The 9,877-nt window shown below is 42.7% G+C and overlaps 1 pseudogene; it reads right to left on the reverse strand.

Annotated features, from left to right (window-relative positions):
* Nucleotides 1-203: 203 nt before the first annotated feature.
* LOC126250332 (5S ribosomal RNA) lies at nucleotides 204-321 on the reverse strand (annotated as a pseudogene).
* Between the last annotated feature and the right edge of the window lie 9,556 nt (nucleotides 322-9,877).

Here is a 9,877-nt window from a genome sequence, read left to right on the forward strand (position 1 = left end):
TAGTACTCAGTCTTCAGGCCACACGTGGCCCATCGGGACCATCCGACCGCCGTGTCATCCTCACTGAGGATGCGGATAGGAGGGGCATGTGGTGAGCACACCGCTCTCCCGGTCGTTACGATGGTTTTCTTTGACCGGAGCCGCTACTGTACGGTCAATTAGCTCCTCAGTTGCCATCACGAGGCTGAGTGCACCCCGAAAAATGGCAACAGCACATGGCGGCCCGGATGGTCACCCATCCAAGTGCCGGCCACGCCCGACAGCGCTTAACTTCGGTGATCTGACGGGAACCGGTGTATCCACTGCGGCTAGGCCGTTGCCTTTTGGCCCTAGAGGCTCTACCATTTCGACTCCTCTTTATATTCGAAATTTTGCGAGTATACATGGTGAATCACCTAAAACTTGCGCCGGCCGAAGTGGCCGTGCGGTTAAAGGCGCTGCAGTCTGGAACCGCGAGACCGCTACGGTCGCAGGTTCGAATCCTGCCTCGGGCATGGATGTTTGTGATGTCCTTAGGTTAGTTAGGCTTAACTAGTTCTAAGTTCTAGGGGACTAATGACCTCAGCAGTTGAGTCCCATAGTGCTCAGAGCCATTTGAACTAAAACTTGCACCGCAGATATTGGGGAAGTGGAAAGTCCTTTTGGTGTGCTGTTTTCACAGAATGGATTGGTAGTCAGGGGCTCGTATTGTTAGGCAATAAATAGAGTGTAATAATCCTCAGAAAGCGTACTTTTTGTCGCAACATAGACTTTTTAAATGGAAGAATGCCTATTGACATTAACAAACTAAAAGCAGGGTAAATTAGAATGTCAGTGGTGTTTATTGCAGGATTCTAGCGAGAGTCGTTTACGAGATACCTTATTTTGAAAAATTCCCACACTTACACTTGTACAGTACCCGTGGCAGCACATACTAAAGAACAACATAAGTGCATACACTAGTGATGTGGTTGCTGACCAGTAACGAGACGCTTGACCATCACAGGTTGAGTTCAAAATGATTACCGGCAGCGGCAATATACGTTTCCAGTCTGATATTGAACGACTGCTGCACACGTGCTAGCATTTCAGCGGAGATGTCTGACCAGGCTGCAGTAATACGTTGTTGTATATCATCGGGTGTAGTTGGTATGTCCTCATAGACAGTGTCTTCAGCTTTCCCCACAGAAAAAGTCTACACGCGCCCAATCCGGGGAACGGACCGGCCATGGTACAGGTCCTCTGCTTCCAGTTCAACGATTTGGAAACAATTCGTGAAGACATGTTGTGGTACTCCGTGCACTGTGGGCTAGACAGCCATGTTTGTACCACAGGTTCCTCCTAGTCTGTAGAGGAACGTCTTCTAGCAACCGTGGAAGGTAGCGTGCTAGGAGGATGGGATACTTGTGTGCGTTCAGTGTTCGTCTATGAAAACGGGCCTATGAGCTGATGGCTCACTGTCCCACACCACACGTTTACTCTCCTTGGACGCTGACTTTCCACCTGATGAAGCCAATGGAGATTGTCAAGAGACCAACAGTGCATCTTTCGGCAGTTTACCTGTCCATGTTTGGTAAATGCGGCTTCAACACTAGACAAGACACATGATACGTCTGGAGTATCCTATCTTAATGCCCACGTAAAAAAGTTAATGCGATTCTCATAATCGTTTCCATACAGCACTTGATGGAGAGAGATGTGATAGGGATGGAACCTATGCCGATGGAGAATGCGTACGACACTTGTCAGACTCATTCCACTTCCTCGTGTGTTTGCGCGGGAACTAACGCGTGGATCAACTGCAACAGCAACAAAATCATTAATTTTCTCTCTTCTGTCGTCATTGTCTTCTGTTACGTTGCCTAGGTGTTACACTACCACTTTCACGTAACTGTTGAAGAGATTGATAAATAACTCCCGACTTTCAAATGATCAGCTGCGCTGTATCCAGATGAAAAGCCACTAAGCCGGCCGGTGTGGCCAAGCGGTTCTAGGCGCTTCAGTCTGGAACCGCGCGACCGCTACAGTCGCAGGTTCGAATCCTGCCTCGGGCATGGATGTGTGTGATGTCTTTAGGTTAGTTAGGTTTAAGTAGTTCTAAGTTCTAGGGGACTGATGACCTCAGATGTTAAGTCCCATGGTGCTCAGAGCCATTTTGAAAAGCCACTAACGGAAGAAATAAGAACATTCTGTTTTAAGGGGAGTGTGCTATACATTACATTACGAAGGCTGACAGGTCAGTATTTTTTATATCATGGCTGCTGTGATTATGCTCCTTCACAAGAGAGGAGTCACTTTTCCACTTTTGGGAAATTATCCTTCGCAGACCCTACGTAGATACAGTTTTACAACTTCTTTTTGTATGAGCCTTGTTCCAGCCTTAACGATTCTCGTCTCCGTGCGTCTTTCCATTTTTAAGGTCTCTGACGGCTAAACACATATTACCTGCCATTAATTATGGAATGCTTTGTTTTCGTCATATGTTTATTCTTTCCAGGTTTTTCTCTTACCACATATTCATCGTAGCTTCTCAGATTCTCTCCAAGAGCTCTGCGAATGAAAATGGAAGAAAGGTTCCTCGCTTTGAGACTTCAGTTACGATACCACACACACACACGAATTTAAGAGGTTGTTCTGTAGTCCTTCTGAGTGTTCTCGTATAAGGAAGCCACGGTCTGCGGCGCCTCCTTACTAATTCATTGCATTCCGTTTGGACAACGTTGGATTGTCGCAGACGCCGAACTGGTACGCCAGACTCCTGGAATTCTTGAGCGTGTGCAGCAGTCGATGATGCGTCGCTGCACTCTCGTACCATGATCATGGCGGTCGACATTTGAAACAATGCCTTGAAGAAGACAGCCCTGCATTTGTTACGTGGTGTGTACTGTACACTGACAGAACAGATTGAACATACTGTGATAAAGGTGTACCTGTTTCGTCTGACGGTTCTTGCGCTATTCTGTGTAGTGTGTTGCTCGTTTTGGTTATTACATATTGCAGGCTTCTCCACTGTTGTGAAAGTGTATACCACTCTGAGTGCATACCAGAGTGTGTATCGACATCTCAGTGTGGATCCCCTCCGCAGCACAGATATAATTCACATATGCTGTCCTTCTTCGCCGTCGATGAACGTCTCTGGCGCCTATATACCTGTGGGCGCATGCGCAGTGGCGCGGTACGCCAGTTTGAAAGGACGCAGGGAGTTCTGAAACTTCAGTCTTCTGGCTCACACTGAAGATGGTTGAACGATAAATGGTTCAAACGGCTCTGAGCACTATGGGACTAAACTTCTGAGGTCATCAGTCCCCAAGAACTTAGGACTACTTAAACCTAACTAACCTAAGGACATCACACACATCCATGCCCGAGGCAGGATTCGAACCTGCGACCGTAGCAGTCATACGGTTCCAGACTGTAGTGCCTAGAACCACTCGGCCACCCAGGCTGGCGGTTGAACGATATACAGCCGAAATATTAGAATAAGAAGGTAAATTTATGTGGCTGCACAACAGGAATTTAATGGGGCTGTACATTGATATTTAAAAAACGATATAGCACATGTTGACCTCAATGTCTGTTAGAATGTCGTAAAAAATATTTGAAATCTTTTAAAAACTTTTCGAGATTTTTTTGTAACAATGTTATCTTTCTATAACAGAGAAGATTTTGGCTAAATATTTATATACCATATATATTTTAAAATATGTAGCCTATGTGAGTGAGAAGATTTATGAGAGTACCGTAGAAGAGTCTGAAGGAAAACGGTCCAGAAGTTTTCAAAATTTTAGCTAACAACGTTGCCCCCTTAACAACTGTCCTGGTGATCTCACTCCACCGCATTCCGGCCTGTTATGACCAGACCGCTATCCATTTAGGAGGATTACTGAATTTGGTTCGTTTCTACAGATAGTGGGCCATTTGTACAAAAAACGTCATTTTTAATTACTTTTTACAATAACACATTTACAAAGCCTACTTTTATGGTTCATAGCTTAGAATAATCGGCTCTACTGTGGTTTTTTCTAATTACATAATTAATTTTCAGTAAAACATACCGCCAACTAATTTTGTCTGTTATTCAAAATTTTAATTGTCTGATTCTCAGTAAGTAACTCTCATGGGTCCAGAGTGTTTCTTCTGGCTTCAACATGTGAGATGCTTGTGATACTAAATTTTCAGTTGATGCAACTCAGTAAATCGAAGAAAAACTTATGTTTAGAAACTAAATTATTAAGTATACGAAAGAAAATAAAAAACCAGTAACACTGCTAGTAATAAATGACCACCATCCTCCCCATGTCCGATCTTAAAAAATGTCTTTTACAGTGTGTTTTTGCCCACACTTGCATCCTACTCTGCAAATTGTGCTCGTCTCTGGCAAACGGAATACGGAATCCAAAGGAGAGACAGTCGTGGGCCCATTAGCCTTAATTTCACTATTTGCGGGGCTGTTATGTTCTGTTTCTTGCGGTTCTGAACTATTAAACCACAAAATATTCAAATACGATTAAAAAACGTTGTTCTTGTGCGGTTACAAACACATTTTGTACTAGAGATTGTCGAAAAATAGCCGAGATGTCTGAATGAATTTTAGAAAGCCTCAGTCGTTGATAAATGAAAGTCGTGTGCTAGACGGAAGAGGTGTTTCCATAATCAAAAACGTGCATGCCGGAGTAAAATCTCCGCGAGGTTATACCGTGTCAGTACAGGCGCTAGAGCACTAAAGCTCGACATGCGGGCGGAGAAAGGAAGCAATGAATATAGAGCACACGACTCGGGAGACTGATCGCAACAATGGGGCGCCATCTGGACCGTCGTCACATTCCAACAATTTGGCGCCAGAAGTTATTTCTGCGCCGCGCGGTGCGGCTGTAGGCTCGCGCGTGCCCCGAATCCCGAGCTGTCACCCCCGCCCCCTCCCCTCCAAACGCAGCTTCCGCTGCTCGGTCGCGCCGCGCCGCGCCGCGCTGCGCCAATTTTATTTAGATCGCCCGTCTTCAGCCTCTATTCTCAGCCCATATCGTCGTCATACGTCCAGTATATTTCGCGGAGGTAACTTAACGTCCGCCTGTGAAACTGCAATCTAGTGCTGTATTAGCTCGCATTTGTCCTCCCCTTTGATGCAAAAGGGCACGGAAAAGTTGTCATTTCTACAGTGGCTTCCACAGTTAAATGTTGATAAGATCAGTGATTTTGTAAAGCATCTGTTTTTAAGTGAATACTGATGGGTTGTCGGTAGAGTACCTATTCGATGCAGACAGTGTGGCGAAATAAATAAAAAAAATTATTGATTTTTTGAAAAGAGGAAAAATTATGGACGTGGAACTGTAACTTTAGAATTTTCGAAAGGCTTTTTTACGGACTGTATTGACCGACTTGAATGCGGACAAATTCAGTGCTGCGTGAAATTTGCCTGTAATGTAATTTACCATTCCGATTAATTATATTTTTGAATTCTACGTCATTGTTGATTTATTCAGAGTTCTCACCTTAGACGTAGAATTAGTCCTTCTGCCACAATATTAATACATTAGTCGCCATCGATGTTCTTCTCTTTGTTGACCGTGTGTATCTTCCTGAGTCGGCATCGGTTCACTTCACGAAGACGGTGGAAACCAAGCATTACAATGCTACGTCGCTTTAAATAACTCTCTTAAAACTTGGATACTTCTCACTATTTTTTATTCACAACACAATAAGACTTGCTCTGCTCGTCGCACAAACCATAAATACTAACAATATGGCTGCCTTTCCGCACACACCAAAAATTACGTCTATCCACCACAAGGTAACAATCGAAAGTGTCTCTTAACTCCTTCTTGGAGTATGAAACAAAAGAGAATCCAATATGAACATTACAGAGATTATATTCTACTTCCCTCTCAATTTAATCTTTGGCGCAGCCTTTAAGGTATTGTATGTCTCTGCGTCGAAATGTGTCATTACAACAGTTACTAATGGGGTATTATTTGCTGTGCAATGAGCCACCGTACTCGATGAGATGGATGTGATATCACGAGGAGATTTCAAAATACCTTTAAATATACATCTATACTCAACAAACCATTTTCAGGAGTTTGGGAGAGAGTGCCACATATTAAGATTTTGTCCCATTCCATCCTCGTATGGAGCACAGGAAGAATGATCTTGGCTTCGCGATCCCTAGTGCACGTGTTTCCTCTGGATTCAGAACTATACATTCTTCCTGAAGTCTGAGGTATTTCGCCTCTCTCATATATCTTTCACATCTGGTGAAATATTTTTGTCCCAGGCTTCTCAATAATCATGAGGAATGTCGTCTACTCCAGGGAAGTGTTTCCACTTAGGTCTTTCAGTTCTCTGTCAAATACTTCTGACAGTAACATATCTCCCGCCTCATATTCACCTAATTCTTCTTCTTTGTCAGTGGTATAGTTAAGCAACTCCAGCCCACTTTTGACCTTTAAAATGGTTATGTTACATGAGCTGGTTGCCTAGATACTCGGACAATGACATCACAGTGGAAGATGGCGGCCATGGGAAACTCAAAAACACAGGGTGGTGATAATAGCTGAGTTGTGCTAATGACAAATTCAAAATTTCAAAATGGCAGAATCGTCCTACCTGGGTTTAGCGGCCATTATAGGGTGATGTTCAAAAGTTTCTGAACGATACAAATTGTGTGAACTGGCGCCATGTTGAATAGTATGACCTGAATTATTTATCAAAAATGCATAAAGATATTGACAGTATTAGTGCAACGTACAATATTAACACATTTAAAATATCTCTGTTATTTATCACAGTGTATTTCATACTACTGATCTAACATACAGGTCGCACTGCAATGGTCAATAACTAAACTTTAAAAGAAGAAAAAAATCCAGTAAACGTGGGGTGTCAAAGGCATATCTTAAGAGCTGTGAGCACTACTTTATCTTCACAAGTATGAAACACATCTGCTGTACTGAACAAGTGCTCATCGCTCTTAAGGTATGCGTTTTTTCCTTGTTTTGTTCTACACTACGTTCTCCCAAAGTATGGAAAGCAAAGTCCTTGCATTAGAAGACATTCCTGTTGCACAGTATGATTTTGACCAAGTGCTCATAGCTCTTAAAGTATGCATTTTAGAGCCCATATTTACTAGTCTTTTTTTCTTGTTTTGGTGTAAGGAACAAGGGACGCTGTATAATTCTCCTTTAACAATTACATTCGACGTTAATAAATTTGTCTTCTTCAGCAATGTTCATGCTACAGCCACTGGTATTTTATATCTTTTGTACTCTCTCGGACGAGAACGTGGAGCAAGTAGAGAGAACTTAAAAGGCTTTACGGCAACGTGGGATAGTAACAGTTGTTCAGCACTCCTAGATAAGTAGTACTTCTTTTAGCCATGTGTGAACCATTATTTCTCCATGACAGCATTGCGTCGTGTCTTAAGAATAGCATTAGAAATGGGTAACCGGAAGAGAAATTGTTTCACCCTTGCTTCAAACCGAAGAGTAAATTGCCGTGAATTAGAGCGATGCCAACAGATTGCTGCAGCGCTTGATTTTGCCGGGACTTTAGGACCCTCACGTCTTTGAACTGATATCTCGACAGTTATTTCTCATCCAACAATGCCATAAAACTTTCTACGGCAGTAATTGGTTGTGCCAGAGTTGTGATTCTTTAGCCTTGTCTCGCGGGCCTAAGCGAGGCTCGTGACCTTTATCAAATTTTAATTGACTAATACAGCATCGCAGAGTGTTGATTTGGGTCTGGCTACTGACAGTGCCTTCCACGACGCCCGTACAATAACATCGCCTGGTGGGGTCGCCACTGACAGGCTTTTCCAAGATCGCGCTTGTTGATAAAATGCCGGACTGTTATGAGCTGGGAATAGTAGTGGGTGGCGGGGAGGTGGGAGGGGCATCGGGCTGACTTGCCAGTACTGAGACTAGTCAGCCCAAGTCGCCTTTATCGCACAATTCAAGGTTCTTCTCAGCGTGTCTGAGTAATACTGCACTGCCGTGTCCAACATTAAGGCAAACCATACCGTACTCAAAGTTACCTACTTCCTTATTCAATGCGGGCCTTCAATATCCGTACCGTGATGCCGCGATGCGAACCTGTTACAAGTTGTGGCATTCAGAAAACACATCATTCATTCCTGTTGTTCATATCGGATGAAATACGGGCGCGCGGAAACATGATACATAGGCGCTTCGCCGAGGAAATGGATAGTGGCGTGTCAGACCTCGCGCATTTGCTGCGAGCTCATCATTTGACAAAAGACGGCCGGAAAGCTGACACGCTCTTCTCTACCTGCACGAGCGCATTAGCGTTAATTTTTCTTGTTCGTACTTGCAGTTCCAGAATATCATTACCTAACGTTTTTTCCATCTATATTCATTCAGCTATACTTCTTTTCTCTGATTACTTTTCCATGCATTATATGTAAATATTATTGTATACATTAACTCCAAAACAAATTCCTAGCTCTATAATCGTTATTATACGCCATAATTCACTCTTTAAAAGGATTACACTTTCGATATGCAGCGGAACGAGGTATGCAGTTGAGACACTGTGCTGTACCGCATCGTCTTGGCTTTCTGTAAATATCGAAAGTACTCTCATATTGGTTCGTAGAGCTTTTCAACTTCCTCATGTGAAGTGAGTTTACTTCACTAGGTTTAACTGTAACTTCTAAATGAAGAAAACCCTCTTGCATAAAATATATGTTCTGTATTACCGCTTCGAGAACACAAATTTTGCTACTAAGGCTGTCCTAGCACACAATTCCAGCTATGAAAGTACGAAAATAAATACAGCTTGTACTAATCTTTTCAGTCTTACAGCTACAGCTCTCTCTCTCTCTCTCTCTCTCTCTCTCTCTCTCTCTCTCTCTCTCTCTCTCCTGTCTCTAGTAGCGAAATGTGTATCATTTCTAAAAAATAATCGAAATTTCCGTATACATCATCCACAAATGATCATAAACTTTTACCAGTTAATCCAGTTTTTCGTAAAACAACTGCTGCACAGCCTTAATGAAAATGACAAGAGGTCTGCGCTACATTATCGCTCATAGCTAGAGCTCACCGCGGACTCCTTCAAGACTCACGCGCAAAAATTCTCTCCTAGTACCAACGCGCGCGACAATATTTCAAATCACATGACCCCAGACTCTCCCTCTTTTGACCGATCCCCGATCCGAAATTAATTTACTTTCAATTAATGTATTAAAAAAGGCAAATAAAATCAAATTAACCCCATCTTTACTTGTCTGAAGCAAAATGTTATATTTCTAAAGTACTGCAACTGGCTGTTTTAAAATTAGGATATTCTTCCATGTACGTGAATCGCATCAGGGTTGCAAAATTTGACTCTCACACTCACTTACAGTTAGCTATTGGCAATCTCAACAATTTTAACGATTCACACTTCATACAGATTCCACATTCACCCGTCATTCACTCAGCAAACACAATAAACGAATAAAATGTCACCCAACAGATAATAAAGTAATAGCTGTCTGAAACTGAAACGTCACTTTTACCTTTTTGCAGCTGACAGCTTCAGCAGCAGTGCAAGAGAACATATAGAGCAATATCAACATATACACTAAGCAAGGAAACATATTGAGCCAAAAGTGCCTAGGTTACAACTGTTTGTAACTTACACGTATAGCTGCAGAATATCTGAGTTGAAAGCGCTGCACACATATGAAAATATATACATATTTCAATTCACCCATAATGCCATAATAAATTGAGGCGACATGTGTCTGGCAAAACAAATATTGCCCTTTCTTACAGATAGTCTTAACCTGCAGGACTCACAGATCAACAACATTAAAGATGTCAACACCGACGGGTCTGTTTATGCGCAGTACATTACATTGATTTACACCGGACGTCAACTGACAGTCTCTGTA

Source organism: Schistocerca nitens, chromosome 3, assembly GCF_023898315.1.
Source record: "Schistocerca nitens isolate TAMUIC-IGC-003100 chromosome 3, iqSchNite1.1, whole genome shotgun sequence".
In the NCBI taxonomy this organism is placed as follows: domain Eukaryota; kingdom Metazoa; phylum Arthropoda; class Insecta; order Orthoptera; family Acrididae; genus Schistocerca; species Schistocerca nitens.